Below are 19,937 nucleotides of genomic sequence, written 5' to 3' on the forward strand. Positions count from 1 at the left end.
CTCCTGCAGGACCAGTGCCCGTGGGGCTGGCAGTATGAGTTGGCTTTGGACATGTGTTTTTCTCTTTTCTCAGTTTCTTGGATCAGTGCAGAGGAGGCACACTGGGTCTCAGGTTTTTAGAAAATAAAATTAAATTAGCGAGCTAGGTGGACACACCAAAATTGCAATTTAGGTCCCATTTTCCTTGGGTTGTTTAGACAGATTGGTGCAATCTGAGTTTGCAGTTTGATCCAGAAGGGGAGTTGATTACTGGCTCTGAAATGAGCTTCCTTCACCCCCTGCGTGAGTTGGTTGAGACGCTGCATCTAGCAGCAGCCAGGAAAGGCCTGCTAACCAGGGAGGGAGGAGAGATGGGGGAGGCGGGAAGAGGGGCCTCGAGAAAAGGCGGGAAGGTCGGGAGTTGCTAAGGACTGCCCTGCCAGGCCTGCTGCTGGTCTACCAGGTGATAAAAGTCAGCTCCATGAGGCAGGTCTGGAGATGAAAAGGGAGCCCAAAGTGGATATAAAACATTCTCCCTTTGCTTAGAAGTGGACAGCTGATGTTTCTCCAGGAGGCTGTGGAAGGGCTGGGCCGGCGACAGTCCCCTGGTCCCCATGGCCTGTGAGATGCTTCCTGCACACCCGATAAGGCAGAAGTTTCTTCTGCAGCTTTTACTCCATAAGGTTGTGTGCCAGTTCTCCACAGTGATGACAGGCTGCCGGTGGTGACTGCGGCATGCCGCGCACGCCCCGGCTTTCTTATCCTTCAGCAAGAGCTGTTTTGCTCATCAGCTTCAGTACGAGGGAAGAATTGCCGGCTCCTGTGAAGATCTTGCCATTGGGTGACCTGATAAGCAGAATGCAAATGTGCACGTGTAGCTGGAGACCGGCATCTGAAACCTCCACACGGCTGTGGGTGTGCATTTTCTAAGTGGTTTCACAGACAGAGATGCAAGGGTGAAGAGGGAACAGGCTAGAGGTGAGAGCTGCTGAAGGGGGTGGAGAGACATGGAGTTTCTCGATTTCTTGGTCTGGGCTCCAGGGTGACATAAATTGCTTGATGTCTGGGTCAGATCTTTTGGGCAAAATATTCATAACAAAACAAAACAAAAAAACCCATTCTAGTTTTGGTTTTGTTTTGTGTGTGTGTGTCTTTTAAATTAGATATTAGATTTTTTTTTTTTTTTTGCTTTGGGAATGAAAATAACCATTTACCCAAGGAATATTATTTGGAAGACATCTTTTAAAATAAACATTGGATTTCTTCATAATTCTTTATAGGTAGTTTTGTGGTACACTACTACATATTGTTTTCATTTTGTAAACAGTTCAGCAAACTTTTTATTAGCTCCTATGATGTGGCAGACATGCTACTAAGGGATACAGAAACAGGGATCTTGTTCCCAAGAACCTCTCAGCCTAGTGGGACAGTCAGATGAGCAGACAGGGGTGTCTGAATGCACATGGCAAGTGCTGTCCTAGAGCTAGTTTCTGGGAATTATAGGGACTTGGAGAAGGAGAACCAAAGGAGCCATCCCTTCCCGCAGACAGTGATGGGAGAGCTGGTCTGTGCAGGCTGGAAAGGGGGCTCCTGGAAGAATATATGCCTTCAGGTTGCTGCTAGGATCTTGAGATGGCTAGAGCGAAGGGTCCAGGTAAGAGGGGGAGCAAAGAGATGAGGATGGACATTAGTTGGGATATTATAAATGTGGAGTCCTGTCTACCATGCTAAGGAATTAGGATTTTATCCTCAAAAACAAAGGGAGACAGCAAAATAGTTAAGCAGCAGAGTGAAATGATCAGATATGCATTTTGTAAAGATGCTTTGATAGCCAAGAAAATGGACTCTGGCAAGAGATAAATACTGGTGGCACAGTGTAGCCATTAGTAGCCATTCTGATAAATTAAATAAGAAATGATGAGAGGGGACGTCCCTGGCAGTCCAGTGGTTAAGACTCCATGCTACTACTGCAGGGGGTGCAGGTTGGATCCCTGGTCAGGGAACTAAGATCCCACATGCTGCATGGTGCAGCTGAATTTAAGGAAAAAAAAGAAAAGAAAAGAAAAGAAAAAAGAAATGATGAGGGCCTGACCTTAAGACCATGGGATCATAGAAAAGGGAGGTTTGAGAGAATCTCAACAAGTAGAAAGGTCAGGATCTGTTAATACCTGAGACTTGGGAGATGGGAGGGAGAGAGGGAGGGAGGGAGGGAGATGTAGGCAGAGGTGGTCCCCAGGATTCTGGTTCTAGAAGCTGGGTGGATGAAGAGCCATGCTCAAAATGGGGACTGGGGTAAGAGGAACAAGCTGAGAGCAGGCTCTGGGGGAAGATGTAGGTTTAAATTTGGATCTGTGGTGATGTCTAGTAGGCAGCTGAATAAATCTGGGTTCAGAGAAGACCTCCGGCCCAGATATAGATGTATAGATTATATATAGTAGACTGGTCCATGCAGTTGGTGACAAGGGTGTGGAGCAGATAATGAACAGTGATGTGTGAAGTGAGCAGAGTTGAGGGTAGGGCAGGGCGTGTTGGGGACCACATATACACACACACAAGAAACTGTACAAGTCCAGGGAGACGAAAGGAAGGATGTGGCCAAAGGACTGGGAGACATTTTAGGAGATGGTTTCATGGAAACCAAAGTAGGAAAGGGTTTCAAGGACAGAGGGGTCAAAATGATCACTAAGAAGAAGACAGGTCGTAAAAATTTATCTTTTAAACTTTACAAACCAGAGCACCTTGAAGGTTAGTGTTGTGTAGGAATGGAATCTGGATGGCAGTGGGATGGAGTGAAGGGTGAGGGAGGGAAGAAAAGATAGCACTGAATGTAGAAACTGCGAAATGTCTCTGTCCAGGGAAGGAGGAAGGTGATGCATTTGAGATGAGAAAACAAAGGAAAACACAGAAGGAGGCAGAGCCTGGCTCTCAGCCTCTTGGTCTTTACTCAAAGTAAAAATTTCCTCATTCTCATCCAATCCTCTACTCTGTCTTTGAGAGGCCTTCCCAGTAGTAAAAGAGGCAAATTTCCCCTCAAGGGCACATTCACTACAGGCCTTTTTTAAATAGAAACCCTTAGCAACCTATGCTAAGCAAGTAGTGGGATAAACAGTAAGATCTGATCTCATCTTGTATCAATTTTCTGGAAAGACCCAAGAAACGGTGCTGGTGCAAAGTTCTCTGAGATGAGAAAATCACGATTCAAGGCAATGCAATGCCTGTGTCGTCTACTCCCAGAAACCTAGGTTCTTTCTTTTGCAAAGTTTAGCATTTTACTATCCTTCTGGCTCTTCTTCCTTCCTCAGACTTCCCTTCTCTTCCTTCTTTTCTGTCCATCGCCCATCTCTCAAACTGGATTCGTCCTCAGTTCTCCATTGTGAATTCTTCATTCTGCTCCGTACATTTCCAATAGTACTTCTTTTCTCTGACGTGTTGGAGTAGCTTCCCTGACAAATGGTTTTTCTCTTTAATTTTCAGGCAGCCTTTTAAGATCTTTTCATGCTGATAATTAAAAACAACAGTAGGTGAAAGACACCTTTTCCCCAATGGATGAAATTTCCCAAATATTTGGACATGAAAAATTTAATCTAAATTCTATGTGGGAGAATAGTCATAATTGCATAATCTGTTATAAAAATAAAAGTATACTCTGGTTTCTCTTCAGATCATATAAATCTTTCGCTATTTACTAAAGATTTCCATGGAGAGGAACAATTCTGAGTATTTACCCAATTTTTTGAGGCCTTACTCTTGTGAGGCAAAAAAAAAAAAAAAAATTAAAAGTTCCCAGTGACATGAGGAAGCAGAGAAGGGCTAAAACCACTAAAACACACAATTTTATAAAATTTAGAGAAAAAATTCATGATTAGGAGACATTTATCAGATCGCTTATTTTGTCACATTTTTTGGCAGATCAACCTGCACATGGCAACATCTTTAGACAAATAAAAATGAACTACATGGGGCACGAACACACTTGTGAAGATGGTGACAATGACACCCATCTCCTTTCTGGTCTCAGTCTGCTCAGCCTCTTCTCCCGTGGAGAAGGAACCTGTCGGATGGGGACCTGAAATGTTGCTAGGGTGGAGCACGGACCTTGGATCTGAGCTCTCTGGATGAGATGCTTCTAGGCATCCTCTCTGCAGGGCAACCATGGTGACTCCTGGGCCCTAATCAACCCCCTGCCTCTTAAGACCCACTCCTTCTCCCCCAGTGTCCTCCAACCAAAGAGTAGGCACTTCATCTTCTCTGTGAATGAAGGAGAGTGTCAGCTGGTGCGAACGTGTCTCCTGGGCTTACTTGTATGTATGTGCTTCTTCTTAAAGGGACTCTAACTTCAGAATCTAGATGGAACCAGGTGTGTGATATTGGACATCCCTGGGGCAGTCACCTCACTGTGCCAGCAGGGAGAAACCAGTGTTCTCCCCTTTGGCTTCCTGCTTCTAACCTGGGCAATAAGGAGAGGAGACGATGAAGGCTTAACATGAAAGGTACCCAGGGTACAGCCTAGAGATGCTTCCATCAGGCATCTGCCTCCCGCTGTTAGACCAACGCTGGGGGGAAAAGAACTGAGTCAGGTGGTTTTGGATTCTTCAGTGGATGGGCTAGCTCTCTAGCAGAGGGCCAGCTTCCCAGGGAGGAAGAGACCCTCACGTGGGCAGGCCTGGGTGTTGAGAGCTTTTTTAGAAAACCACCAGGAAGCGATGCCACGGGTGGTTTGGAATGTGATCTAAGCACCGAGGGACGTTGGCTGTGGAAAGGTTCTACGCCCTGGGAGCCCCCAGCCCTCGCTTCAGTGTAATTGCAAAACGCCAGGTAACAGCTGAGCCTGCCATTTGGGCAGCTGGGGTCCTCTCTCTCCCTGAGGGATTGGCTCCCCTGCAGAGAAGTCTTCTGCCATAAGCCCTCCCTGCAGCTCACACTGGAGCTCAGAGCCATGGCCTTTCCCTGCCCCTCTTCAGAAAGTGGCTCCTGGCTGCGGGCTGGCTGGCTCTCCCACGGCCCAGAAGCTGCAGGAGTTCTCCGTGCTTTGCTCCAAGCTGCAGCAGGACGTGGGAGGCTTGATGCCATCCCGATTCAGCTGCCAACACGGAACCTCCCCCCAAGCTGCCCGCATCACCCTCTCGCTGCCCTTTCAGGGTCCGGCTGCAGGGCCCTGCCAAGAAAGGTCACCCCGTGATGCCACAGCTCTCAGCATCCTGCTTCCCCGCCAATAGCTGCTAAGGTTTTCAGGCTGTGAAATGAATATTTCATTACCTTAGGAAGGGGAAAAGGATTAAATTAGTAAAATGATGATAAAAAAAGGATAACCTGACTTCAACCCTTTTATTATGCTTCCCAACTAGACAGCAAATTGCGTTCTGGGGCTTCTGCTTAGATGGCTGTAAAGAATCTCACTTTTGCTTTCAAATTAACCTGTCAAATCATATATTTATAAAGGAATGAAGGGAAGAAAATGAGGGGCCTAGGTAGTCCTACGCATCAATTAGAGGGAAATTAATTACAATTTACCTGCGTTAGCGCATTCACACCCTCAGATTACTGAAGGGATGTCTCTGTAACAGGAAGGGAGTCAAAACAGACCACTCGGTGGGGGATGGAGAGGGAGGGGTACCGGGGTCCACAGCGGGGGGGGAAGGGGGGGCTGCTGGCGATGTAAAGGATGCTGGCAAGTAGATGTCCTGTATGTTGATGCAGAAGCCTCTAATGATGACATATTTTGATGAAGCAACTTCTGAAAGGCCCTCCGTGCTCTGCAGTAATGAAGTGGGCATTCGCGTGCAATAATACTGCAAAGCTGCAGGTAAGGATAGAGCCTCTGGCTGTCAACAAGAATCACAGAACAAAAGGCAAACACGCGTTTCCTCTTCCTGTGTGGCGCTGATAGGAAAGGATCACAGCAGAGGAGGTGAGGAAGGGATAGGAAGGGGAGTCTGAGCCCCCTTTTAAGTAGCTCCTCAAATGTGCAGAATGGCATTGGATTCGGAAGAAAGTTCGGGAAAGTCACGTAGCACAGGACTCCTGAACACCGAGGTAGAAACAACGCGTGGGAGAAAAGTCAGCTACTTAGCAGGTTATACTTTCAATCTTTGTCTCTGTTTCTCTTAACTGCGAACAAGGATGCCGTTTTGCTTCATGCAAGAATTCCTGAGGCCCTCTGGAAGGTCAAGAGTAGATGCAGGCTGTTCCCTGGGGACCTCACAGCTGCTTCTAGTCCTGGTGGGAAAGGAGAGGTTTCAATGGCTCTGTGGTCTTTCTTCACCCCTGGGAAGCTCAGCTGAGATGTGTGCTGAGATCCAGAGAACTCCAGACCAGAGCTCCCTGCTTGGTCTCCCAGCTCTTCTCTCTGGACATCCTGGCACCTCCTGTGATGGAGCAGACACGGGCACGAGGGGCGTCTGCACCGCCTGCTGGGTGAGGGGCCGAAGACTGGGTTTGGGTGGTTGGCAGACCCTTGAGCGCTTGAAGACTCAGTTTCCTCATCTGAAAACTTAGGTTAATTAAAACTGCAGTGTTCTCACCCCATTCTTCTTTTAAAGATCACAGTGTATGTATGAAAGCTCTTGGTAAACTCTAAAGAGCCGTACAGATTCAGGGTGTACAGATGTGCTGCTGCAGGCTGCTCTCCCTTTTTAAAAGGTGTGCTTTTTTTTTTTTCAAGCCAATACATCCTTCCTCCCCCCCCCCCCCCCCCCGCCGTCTCCCATCTTCCTGCACTCCAGCAGCTGAATGCAAAAACCACTTTGCCAATCATGTGGGAGTCTCTGAGGCCCATTAGATCTTTGTTTTCCTCTTTAAAAAATTGTTTTCTCTCCCCTCTGGGGTTGATGAATTATTGATGTCTTTGAAATAGTTTCAGAAGCCACTGTCTGGGAGACATTTCCCTGGCAGGGGACCGTGTGGCTTCCCGATGGCATGCCCCGTTGTTCCCCGCAGCCGCTGGCCCAGCTCTGCCCCCATCTGGCACAAATGCTTCCAATGGAAGCGCCCATTTCACTTCCATGACTAGGACCCTGGGGTCCGTTGGAGGCTCCTGTGGCCCTGCAAGAACTGGGGAGGGGGGGAGGGAGAGAGCCAGGTGCCCAGACATCACATGGCTTCACGTTTTAAAGAGGGCGCTTTAAACCGTCGCCACACACATCAAGTGACAGAGCTTAACGAGCAAGAAATTTTAAAAGCACAGCTATGGGATCAAGTAACTGAAGCCCTGGTGTTTACTGACGCGGCAGCTGACGGCACAGGCTCTGCAGTCCTGGGCTTAAACCCCGCCACTTAGTATCTGTGTCAACGTGGGCAGGTTTCACAACCTCCGTGAGCCTGGGCTTCCTCCCCTGTAAACTGAAGCTGACGGTAGAACATCTCGGGGTTGTTGGAGGGTCAGGTGACATCCACACAGAGGATTAGCACAGCGCCGGGCAGACGGCGAGGGTCCAGTCCGCTTTAGCGGGTGTCATTACTGCCCTTGTGCCTCCAACGTGAAGTTGATAGATCTGTGAAGCTAGTTCCTCATTTGTGAGGCGGGGGCGGGTGAGGAGGGTGAAAATGTCCAAGACACGTTTCCCGAGGCCACCTTGAAGGTCTGGTGAGATGACCAAGGAGGCTGCTCCCCCGGGGCCCGGACTGAGGCGAGAGCAGGGTGAGCAGGTGGGCAGTCTCAGTCCTTCCTGGAGGCGCGGGCTGCAGGGCCACGTGCTGGCGTCCCTCTGTGGGCAGGGACAGGTTCTCTTAGCAGACGGGCTCTGGGTGGTCCCCTTCCCCGTACTGAGTGGAAGCGCCTCGGTCCCTTTAAGCATTACTGTTATTTACTCACCGTCCACGTCTCCACCTTCCCGAGCATCACCATCCCCACTGCCCCCGCGGTGACTCTGTTTTGATCTCGCCACAGGAGACTCCTCTGACCTGGGGGTCTGCCGTCCGGACCGCAGGCTCACCGAGCTAAGGGATGTGTTTAGGGCAGCCTCAGGGGTCACCTGTGCAGCCCCAGGAAGCAGACAGGGGCTTTGGGAGCCTGCAGGACGCTCTGACAATGAAAGGGACAAGGCGTCCGCAGCTGACTGTTAAACCGAAAACTGGCGTTTATTCTCTCAATGACGGCGACAGATGTGGCGTGGGGACTGAGGGCGTCTGGAGGGGGCAACTGGTTTATCGGTAAAATATGGAATAGTAGAGGGGAGAAAAGAGGAAACTTAAATTTTGTGTCATTTTTTGCAATGAAATTTGCATTGCTGTATGTGGAGCGGGGAGGACAGGTGATGGCCTGGGGCTCCCATTGCCTTCCCTCACAGGTAGGCTGGGAAGAGTAAGAAATGGGATTTGTGGTGGGAAAATACACGTGTTTTATTCTGCAGTGTCGAATTGGAAGATTTTCTCATATCCACACATCAGGGTTCACCTTAGTCTCTTGTAGGACCTGCTGCAAATGTTGTCGTTGCCAATTCTTAATTTCTGTGACCCCATTTGCAAGTATCATGGTGCATGGCGGAGTCAGGGTGAACAGAAAACCTAAATAACAGGCCTTCGCCGGGGAAGAGGGGGGCCGTCGATTTAGATATTTCAACTGCTCAGTAGAATTGAGGTAGCCGTCTGGGTGCCTTGATTTCCCCAGTCCAGAGAGCAGGTGGGTTGTGGTGTTCCGACAGAGGAGAACAGGCTGGCAGTGGGGAGGGCCTTTTCTCCCCACCCCTCTTGGCCTCACCCTCTCTCCCCACCCAGGACGGAGGCAGCAGGCCCCTTGGGAGTCAGAACCCTGATCCTGAATCTCGGTGGTTACTCTGCCGTGTCATCCTCTAAGAACTTCCCTCCTTTCCTTCGTCAGCTGTCAACTTGGGCAGCCGGCCCCCGACCGGGTGCCAGGTGTTTTCCACACTTGGAGTCAGGATCTGAGCTGTGTCCTTGTCCAAGCCGATGCTTCCTGCCTATCTGACCTCGAACAGATCACTTAAACTCCGGGCCTTGTCTCTGCCATTTGTAGGGTTGGGTCACCAGGACCGCCCCCGATTTCCACCTCTGGGGGTGGTGGGAACAGAATGAGGACTGCTGTGGTCTCCTTGGCCGTACCAGCCCTCTGTCCTGCAGGCCTGGAGGCCAGTCTCAGGAGACGTGGGCAGAGCTGCCCCTGGGCTATGAAAACCAATGCCCCGTGGTGATTCCCCTCCTCCTCTGGGGGAGGTTGGAGTGAAACAGCCATTTCCATTTCCTGATTGCAGTAAAGGACAGGGTCCAGAGGTGGGGGCATCCACAGGCTTCACTCCCAGCGCCCCCGCCCCCCCGGGATGTTCCCTGTACAACTTACCTGGCCCACATCATTGGGCCACAAGGTCCGTCAAAGATGGAGTGAGGCAGTGGGCAAACCTCACTTCACAGCACCTGGACCACAGAGGGGGCCTTCAGTTGGCAGAGAAGGAGAGGCACTCGAATCTTCCTGTGCATCTCCCCAAGGGAAGAGGGAAATGAGACCCCTGGTTCTAAAGGGTGACTAAGTGCCTCTAAAAGGCAGTTACTCTGGGGAAGGACTGTGGCAGAGCCCTGGTGCCATAGGATGAAATCCTCGCCTTTGACACCACGTGTGTCCCTCCTGCTTCCATCAGATGGGTAACTAGGGAGGGAGCAGGTGAGCAGAAGGGAGAAAGCACTTGTTGAGTGGCCCCTTGCGGACAGGCGGTGAGCCGGGGGATTTGAGTCAATGTGGCCATCATTCCATTTTTGCCGATGAAGGAATGGAGGTTATAAACTAGCTGAGTCTGCACAACTGACACGTACGGGGAGTCAGACTGTGAATTCCTCAAGGACAGGGGTTTTTCCTCCACAGTTTCGTGCAGCCAGGGCCTGCCTGCCCTGGTGCCTGGCGCTCGGTAGCACTGATTTAAAATAAATAAATGGCAGAAGCAAGACATGGAGAGCTGGCGTCTGGTGCACCGCATAGCACTTGATGAGTCTTCAGGAAGCGTCAGGCAAACCACCTGGCCACGTGTGTATATTCCTTCATTCAGCTCCCACACACCCATCCCAGGTAAGCTTTGTCATGCCGTTTTACAAACCACACTCACTTGCTACTGTCCAAGTAAATGCTGCTTATAATCAGAACTGGCTTTCATTCTGTGCGGGTGATGGGTTCTCTATATTGTGAAGCAGGCGGGCGTTTCTCATCTACCTGTCTGCTCAGATGGTACTTCCCTTCTCCCAGGTGCTGCCCCTGCCAGTGGCTGGTCAGCCTAGATTTAGCCCATCTCAGCCTTGTCCTCCAGCCTATCAAAATCTCATAGCTCCTCAAAGCCCCCGTGTCCGACTGCCACCCTGGTCTTGGCCATCGGCCCCTTTCCCTTCTGAATGGTCTGCAGACTCGCTTTGCCTTCTGTGCTCTGTCTGAGGTGCTGAAGCCAGAGCCTGCTTATGGAAAATGGCACAGCAAGTCAGGCAAAGGGTTACAACCTCAGAAACAAAAAGCATCCCTCGGACGAGCTGTTGGAAGTGCATGTGGGGGGGAAGCTGGGAGTCCTGACACTCAGGGATTGGGTCCTGTGCCCTGTTGCTGACTGAGGGAGTCTGTTCTTTCACTATTTGATGGGGCTGCCGTGGAGACGTTTAGTTAAGTATGCTCCGTCCATCCCGCTCCTGCCGAGGAGAAACATGCCGGGGGAGGTACTGCTGCCTCTCAGCACTCCACAGGGGTCAGGAGGGGAACGGCTGACAAATCTGACAGCTCTTTTTAGAAGTTTAATCTCAAGTGTGATATCCCCCCCTTGTCCATATGGCGCCAGCCCTGTCATGTTAGGAGGTCTGGACAGTGAGTCCTCCGGGTTAGTAGAGACAGCCCAGGGTGGGGGATGGAGCTGCGGTGGGGAACGTCTCTGCATCCTCATTGGTCGTGGCCCCTCCTTCCGGAGCCCAAGGGGTCTTACCTAGAGGCCAGCATGTTCATCATCCCCACGACCTTATCAAGTGGGCCATTACTGGCCATCATTAGCCCCATTTCTGTCAGGCAGTCAGAGTCCCAGAAAGGCTGAGGGATGTTTCTGGCAGTGCCTGGCCAATGAAGGGTCAGCCTGGAGTGAAGCTCGCAGAATTTTAGTCCACTGCACCAGTCATGGGTCCATGCTAGCGCTTGCAGACGGGGTTAATAAAACCTCTTTACAGAGCTGACATCGTTAGAATTGTATATCAGCATCCTTAACACCTTGTAAGGTATTTACTAGTGTCACATGGTCCTGGTCTTCTCCTTACCACATACGTTAGAAGTTTAGTGCCGAGGCCTCTAACTTCTTGGGGTCTAGGAAACCAACTCCTTGACATATATAAAGGTCAGGAAATTAAGGTGTTGACCTTGGTACTGAATCTTTTCATTCTTTCAATTGCCCGTATCCTAAACCTAGCTTGACAAATTGAAAGGAGTTATGTGGGAAGCTGCGAACTCTGGGGAGGCTGTACCCAGTGAGGTACAGTTGGTGAGGCTATCTGAGAAGGGCCATGATGCGCTCGGATGCTGGAGGAGAGAGGGCGTATCTCCAGGGATCAACATTCTCCTGGTAGGGTACCAGCCGACCGTTGGAGGGAAGGTACATCGGCAAATGTAGATCACTATCAATAATTGAAATTCAGACTTAACCAGGTCTTTTAGAGTAGAGGACAACACTTCATTATTTTTTCTTCTCTAATTAATCCCCTATTAAACTCACAATAGCTCCTTCAGATATTTGCCATTTTCAATACTCCCAAATCCATCTCTGTCTCCCTTTCTTTCGCTCAAGACTCCTGCCTTACTTTATATAGAAAAATTGAGTCCATCTAGTGCAACCTCACTCTTTCTTCTCCCCCGACTTCCTTTTTGTTGTTGTTGTTGAATTTTTGAATTTTGTGTTATTTATTTTTTTATACAGCAGGTTCTTATTAGTTATTCATTTTATACATATTAGTGTATACATGTCAGTCCCAATCTCCCAGTTCATCCCCCCCACCCCCCCCACCACTTTCCCCGCTTGGTGTCCATACATTTGTTCTCTACGTCCCCCGACTTTCTTGACACCATCCTCCTCCTCCTTGTCACTGTGCTTCCAGCTCCTAGAATGTTCCTCTGCTTCTCTTCTCCTCACAGTCGGTCAGCAGCCACAGCCTGCCCATCTGGTCTGCCCTTCAGCCCAGACCCCTCCTGACACACAGCTACCAGCACTGCACTGTCTCAGAGCCTCCTGGTCCTGCCTCACCTTCAGTGTGGTTTTCCGATGTCCAGACCCTTCTTTACACACTGCAGCTTGCCCATTGCCTTCAGCATTATCTTCCTAAAATACAGGTTTTGTCCATTCACTCTTTTTTTTAAGTTTTATCGGATTATAGTTGATTTACAATGTTGTGTTAGTTTCAGGAATACAGCTAAATGACTCTCTTATACATATACATATATCCACTCTTTTTCAGATTCTTTTCCCATTTAGGCATTGCAGAGTACTAAGTAGAGTTCCCTGTGCTGTACAGTAGATCCTTAGTAGTTATCTATTTTATATATAGCAATGTGTATGTGTCAGTCCCAGTCTTCCAATTTATCCCTCCCCTGACCTTACCCCCTGGTAACCATCAGTTTGTTTTCTACATCTGTGAGTCTGTTTCTGTTTTGTAGATAAGTTCATTGTAGCCTTTTTTCAGGTTCCACATACAAGCAGTATCATATGGTATTTGTCTTTCTCTGTCTGACTTCACTCAGCATGAAAATCTCTAGGGCCATCCGTGTTGCTGCAAATGGCATTATTTTATTCTCTTTTATGACTGAGTAATATTCCATTATATATATGTACCACATCTTCTTAAAAAACTAAGAATAGAACTACCACATGACCCAGCAATCCCACTCCTGGCCATATATCCGGAGAAAACCATAATTCGAAAAGATACATGCACCCCAGTGTTCATTGCAGTGTTATTTACAATAGCCAGGACATGGACGCAACCTAAATGTCCATCGACAGATGAATGGCTAAAGAAGATGTGTTCGTTCACTCTTATGCTCACAAGCTTTCCATGGCTCCTTGCTGCATTCAGAACAAAGCATAAACGCTTAAGCCGCACACTTAAAACCCTCAGCAACGTGAGCCTACCAACCTTTCCAGTATTCTTTTCAGCAAAACCTTTTCTCTCCTTCTGTACCTACTTCTTTTACTGACCAATTTAATAATTACCTTTCTCTGGTTTACCATTAAAACATTCCTTCTTGCTGTAACTTCCTGTCCTAGCTTCGTCTGCTTCCATAATTACCAGCCAACATGATAAATAACTTACAAAGCTCAAGTAAATTCTGCCTCTCTTAACTGTCCTATCATATACACCACCATCCCCACCTTGACAAAACGTGTCTCTCCCTTCCGGTTCCAGTGCAGTCTGTGATTGTAGTGGACCACTCATCGTGAATCATAGCCAGCCTTAGATTAATTAGTGGTAGATACCTCTATTTCTCCCATTTCTTTCACAGAAATTGGTGAACAAAGTTCTGATCACTCTTTGTTTCTCCCCCCAAAGAATCAGGCAAGCATAATTTAGGAGCCCAAAACATATTTGTTGAAATGAATTCTCATTTGATCTCACCTCCATTTCCTACCAGTCTCCATAGACCACCTGAAGACTCAGTTCCCATCTGGTCCTGTTTTTTCTAAAGAGTCCAGGATTTTTCTTGCTTAGATACCCAAGAAGGAGTTGTTTCCTGCTTCCCAGAAACTTGAATTAATTCACTTCTCTTTTTGCTAATGTCCCTTTGTCTCTCACCCAGATGTCTGAGTATTATCTTTGAGTTATTGCTTGAATTAAGACCCATAGCTCCTTTTTTTTCCACTAGAAAATGATAGAAGCATCTCTTACTTGCCTATTAACAAAGAACATGTAAACTTAGTTGCAGTTGTTAGAATATAGACATTTGTCCAATCTGTTTGTAGTGTGATTGGATATCAGCTGCTAAATATACATTTATAGGAAGTAAGACCATAATCACATCATCCATTCACTCAATGAACATTTATGAAATGCCGACTGTGTGCCAGCCGCCATGTCGAAGGCCGTTGGTGGATAGGAAGGCAGAGCAAGGGCTTCCCTGAGCTCACGGGAGGATGCTCTTCGTAGGTCCACTCATATCAGGTCCATTCAAGTTGCCATCACTTCTGGCTTTGGAGGAATTTGAAATGGATACACCCTCCAACTGAAGAAGTAAAACTCATAATTGCTGAGAAAGGTAAAAAGGAAAGAAAGAGGGACAAGAAAGAAAGGCACCGTGTCTCTGGATGGCGTTGGCGTGTTTTATCCCTTGGGGCACGAGCCAGGCTCAACTCAGGATTTGTGTCAGGCAGGTGGGAGGGAGAGGGGTGAGGAGGGTGGAGACTGGACCCTCGTTAATCGCTGGCAACCGCCCCGAGGAGCAGCACAGCCCAACAGAGGTGAGCTGCTGTTTCTCCCCTGTTCTTCCAGCATCTGAAGGGTCCTTCGTGCAAGGAAAAGGATGTCACTCCTCCACACATCCGCTTCTTGAAATTCCCCTTAAAGTCCTCTCATCAGGAGAGAGAGGAGGACAGGATACAAGGAGGCAGGCAGACCCTGACTAAGTAGTCGTATCTTCACTCTGAGATAGAAAACAAGAACCAGACAAAACAGCATGCGCTCAAGGGCCAGCCGAGCCCTCCTCCATTTTCACGTGGCAGGGTCTCAAGAGTCCTCTGCCTCCCTCCTCTCCTGCCGCTTCCTGCCTCTTAAGAAGAGCGACGTGGTCTATAAACCCGAGTTGCAGGTACTGCTACAGAGGTGGAATACGTAGGTCTGTGGGAGAAAATTACAGCAACAGTATTCGGCAGCAGTTCTGACACTTATGAGATGCGGCCAAGTGGGAAGATAAGTACGCGATTTCTCCAAGAGTCCTAGCTTCTGATTGTGAGATTCAGGACAGGCCAAGGAAACATTCCTTTCCTCACAAAGAAAAGGGCACAGACGGATTCATCCTTCCTTTATCCCACACTTGCTCTGGGGTTCGGCCGAGATGAGATTTGGGGAAGTGCTTTGAACGGTGTATCTGTTACTCTAAATAATTTCTACGTGTTACTGTTGACAACCCACAGATCTTAGTACTTAATGCAGAAAGAGTCATCTTTTCCCTCTCTCAGGTCACAGTCCTCTGTAGGTCATCCTGGGACTCAGATCTCTCCATGCCGTGGCTCTGCCATCTTCAGACAGCTTGCTTCAAGGCCATGCTGGCCGTTCTGACTACAGAGGGTGAGAGAGAGCTTGCCCTCAGCCTGGAACTGCACGTTACCTTGCCCACATTCCACTCAGGAGAAACACTGACAGTGTCCATTCTAAATGTAAGGCAGCTTTGCAATGTGGTCTGTGTGAGCCCCACAGGGAGAAATGGGCCTGCTGACCAGCTAGCCCCTGCCTGGCTCAGCCACTATAGGTTATTGCTCAAATGCCACCTGTCGTTCTATCTAGCAAACAGATAGTCCAGGGTCTTCTTCCTCCAGGCATCCCTCCAAGATCATCAGCTGTGCTCTGCAATCGGACTCACCTGCTAAGGACACCCCATGGAGCAGATCCTCAGCACACATGTGGCTGACACGTGGTCCCTGGCCATGTCTGAGGTGCACAGTTATATTCATGTTGAAGGATGGCTGGTCCAGGAGTGTGAACAGGTCCTTGGCTGTTTCTGCCCAGGCTGTGTCGTACAGACAGTCATGGAGGCAAAGGGCTCAGATGTTGGCCTGAAGCCATCGGAATGGCCGTTATCAGCAGCTCTCTCTGCCTACTGTGCTCACCCATGCACGGAGAGCCCCTGCTTCTCCTGCCCATGCCCCCTTCACAGCTTTGCCTGATTCATCAACCACTTAGGGTTTCAGCAGAGATAAGCATCACTTACATTCAACAAAAATCATTGAGAACCTAGTGTTTGCTGTGTACGGACAGGACGACAGCTGTGAGTAAAGTCAAATCTCAGACCTCTAAGGTTTTAGAGTCTAGAGATAAAAATAATAAACAAGAGACAGTGTGTCGTTAGTATTGAGTCAGCAGTACCCGTAGAAATGCAAAACGGGGGCAGAGGAGGTTAAGGAGCTGGGGCTCTGGCTGCAGTGCTTTGAGTGGGCTCTAGGCTCCCATCCGAAGCTGCACAGACTTGCAGACAGCACAGATGGCACGGACACAGGTCCTGCGAGCCACAGACCAATTGTTCTGACCAGAGCAGAAGAAAGATTCTTAGATTAGGGGACAAACCAAGAAGACACTGAGTACCAGGCTACAGAGTTTTGATTTTATTTATTAACCATTTCGGAAACTTGCGTGGTTTAACTTAGTGAAGTTGTACTGTCAGAACATCACGTTGAGAAATTATTCTTTTGGTAGAGGACATGATGGATTGGAACAGAGGTGAACCTAGAGAAAAGTTACATTAATAATAACTACTACTTATCGAGAATTTACTCAATATGTGACTATTTGCTTGATCTTATCAACCACTCTGTGTGGCCTGTACTATTATTATGTTATTTAATTGCCCTAACAAAAGCCAGAGTGTGGGCTCTCACCCACCAAACCCTTAAATACCAGGGACTTGGGGTAGTGATCGGAACAGCTGGGAAGTCGATGGGGTGTGATGAGAAACCGGGAAGAGGGATGAGGCAGAGATGGCGAAGATGGTCAGATGTGCCGATGGCTCGGATTTAGGGGATAAGGGAAATGTGGAATGTTTATCCACCTTTTCATCCTGGATGATTCTAGAAAAGGGATACTGTTAGGGAAATTAGGAGGAGAAGATTTTAAGGAGGGCGAGAAGGTCGTTTTGGCTTCAGATACGTTGAGGTTCAGGTGACAGTGGATGAAGGGGGCAGCTGTGCTGTGGTCCAGGAGTTTACCCTCCTCCAGCAGAGAAAGCAGATTTCAGTTCTCAGCTGGGAAGACCCCGGAGCAGTGCCCAGGAGGCAGGGGAGCATGGGATCAGGGAAAGATACGGAGTCACCACGTCAAGGCAACCCTTAAGAAGTACAACAGTCTGTAGGACATGAGGGCGAGCGACAGAGGGTTAGGGCTTCAGGAGAGCAGAAGAGAGCTGGGGGGGACCTCGTCAAGAGAGGACCAAGGGACCCAGTGAGAGGACGGCCGTTGTCTCCAGTAGCATCTGAATACTTGTTGGATCCAGTTCTGTACACACAGAGGTTCTGGTCCAGAGGATGAGGGAGAGCGAGAGAGAGAGAGAAGAACATGTGTGTTTTGTGGGGCTGGGTCTACAGGCAGGAGTGGAGGATGCCAGTGGAGAAATGGAGAGCGGACAGTGCAACTCCAGGGAAAAGCCCAGCCCTGGATGGAGACCATCCTTCCTGCTGCCCCCGCCTGTCCCCTCCAGCAGTCACGGGATCTCACTTCCCAGGGCAGCCTCTGTCCAGTTCACACACTCTCATTTTATCTTTCATTTTATATTCATGTTCCCTCCTTTCCTTCTTGCTAAGACTCCCCAGTCACCTCAGGAAAATCACACTAGTCTTTATTTCCATTTGTCGGGAAAATGTAAAAGACCTATCCTAACTGAGCAGTGAGAAGAGCCTTCGCCCTGCAAATCTCCCTGCAAACTCAAGCCAGCGTTCACATGGGAGATCAGACCAATAGTGATAACATGCCCGCTCCCACAGCCTCTAAAGTATCAGAGGCTCCCGTTAAAGGATCAGCCTAACATACCTAACCTCTTCCGATCAATCATCCACATCTCTTTACCTCTCTGTCTTCAACAAGCACCTCTGCAGGGCTCTTTCAGAACAGGGTGTGTTTGGAGGCAAACACACTGGGTTCAAATTCAGCCCTACCTCTTACCAGTTAACACCAGGTGACCTCAGCCGTATGGTGGGAATAGCAACAGAGCCCGTACCTCACTTGGTTGGTGTGGGGATTCCGTTAGTTACTATATTGAAACCCTTAGAAGAGTATCTGGCACACGGTGGGTCCCGTGAGTGCTGGCAGGGACCACTGATGCTGGTGAGTCATGCAAGGATGGATACGATGCCATCTCTGTCCTCAGTGAACTCTCATGAAAGGGAGAATGTTTTGTTTCATTGTTTTCATATGTTGCTTAATTATTAGTGTAGCAGGACCATAGAAGAGGAATTTAGTTACATGAAGGGTTAAAGTTATTTTTGTGAGCCCGCCCATGGAGGACACTGCCAACCATTAACAGCATTATATCTGCACGAACCCATGCTGAGCTCCACACAATCAAATGAACAAATCCCTAGGAGATGCGTCCTCCTGTGAGCTGGGGAACACATCATGCACTTAACATTCAGGGTCTGTGCCTTTGGCCGGAGAGGAGGTTCATATGTCCTGTGACACTCTGTGGGTTTATGAATGAGAAGGGACTTCCTACCATTGGAACATCCCTGGAGATGGTGGGGAGCCCAGGAAAGGCAAGTCCCTTACAAGGCATCTCAAGGGAGGGTGTGCAAGAGGGGACAAGAAGGGATCCCCTAAGACATGGCTTTGGAGCCATTACAACCGATAGCACCACTGGGGTGGGAGAGAGCTACCCCTTCCACCTGTGGGAGGGGGAGTCTCTCTTGTAGGATGTGGTGATCCAGGACGAGGAGGAATGGCGATGCAAGACGAGTTTTGTGCCGTGGAGTCACGAGCAGAGAACTCGGCAGATCGTCCTACTTTTCAGATGAAGAAACTTGATTTTGAGAGGTTAGGAGACTCTCTTCAAATTAGAAGCAAATTCTGGCTGTCCAGCCACCCTAGAGGATCCACGATGAGGCTTCCCAAATCTCCCCTTCCCCACATAGCTACCTCCATTGAGCAGTGGCTCTTCCAACAAAGGGTTCTTCAAAAGAACCTGTGTTTTAACTTCTTGGTGCATTTAGTTTGCTGTCTGCAAACCTCTCTAGACTGTCCCCACTTTGACTGGAGTTCGATTTTTCTGGCCTGCTAAGAGCTTCTGAAGTTCCTAGAAAGTGCAATTTGCTGCTAAAGGGTGAAACTTCACCCTCAACGGAAAGGGGAGGAATAGGAAACAAGCACACGCTTGTTTTCCGGGCAGGAGAAAGGATGCAAAGTTTCAGTGGGCCTCACTGCAGGCCAGGACCGGCACCTGTTTCGTGCCCCCTTGGCATTCAGAGAGGGTCACAAAGCGGCATGAAACGGGAGCTAGGGACACACCAAGCTCGGTGCTAGGAATCCGGCAGGTATCAGAAGCCAGCACCGTATTCACTCTTACAAAGCACCTAACCGGTGAAAGACATCTGGAACTCCTGACATACTTTTTATGTATCGGTCAACCCTCCTTATTTAAAACAAACAGAAAAGCAAAACATGTCAGAATATTTAATAGCAAAAGTGTTGAATTACTGTTCTTCTCTGTGCCTAGGTAAGATTCCAGAATAATGTAAACCTCAGTTTTAAGTAGAGTTTAAAACAATAACTGAATAAACAGTGTAAGAACACCATTTATCCCAAAGAAGCTTCCTTACCTTCCCAAAAGAATGAGTGCTTTTTCCAGACAGAATAGTTGATCAAGCTTGAACTCATTAGGAAAAGCCAAGAATTAGAAACATTTTCCAAGAGAGGCTCAGCCAAATGCTCTGTAAAAAATAATTCTCTCTCTCTCTTTTTTTTTTCTTTTTTTTGGACTATTTCCACATAAAAGCTCCCTGTTGTTAAATGGGCCCTGTACCGGTGATGACAAAATCATCCTTCACATTAATGGTACTTTTGGCCTTTTTTGGTCCTGGAAATATGCAAATTTTTGAGGGCATCAGTTACAATTGTTTTCCCAAAACAGTTTGCCTTTTTAAAGGCAGATTTCTGATGACCATTGCCTTTTGCTAAAAAATGATATCGGCTAAAACACCCCCGCAGAATATTAGCCTCTGCACCAGATGCGCGCGCGCGCGCGCACGCGCACGCGCACACACACACACACACACACACACACACACACACACACACACACACACACACACACACAC

The 19,937-nt window shown here is 48.5% G+C and overlaps 1 protein-coding gene and 1 non-coding gene across 2 annotated transcripts in view; both read left to right on the top strand.

Annotated features, from left to right (window-relative positions):
• The window catches only part of OPCML (opioid binding protein/cell adhesion molecule like), a 1,074,524-nt gene that overhangs the window by 379,379 nt on the left and 675,208 nt on the right, over positions 1 to 19,937 (top strand). The window lies entirely within an intron of this gene.
• On the top strand, positions 3,621 to 3,736 carry LOC114887859. The gene has a single exon (XR_003791620.1). It is a non-coding gene; the product is annotated as a U5 spliceosomal RNA (small nuclear RNA).

Source organism: Monodon monoceros, unplaced genomic scaffold (genome assembly GCF_005190385.1).
Source record: "Monodon monoceros isolate NGI ecotype Baffin Bay Population unplaced genomic scaffold, NGI_Narwhal_1 Super_Scaffold_7, whole genome shotgun sequence".
NCBI classification, from domain to species: domain Eukaryota; kingdom Metazoa; phylum Chordata; class Mammalia; order Artiodactyla; family Monodontidae; genus Monodon; species Monodon monoceros.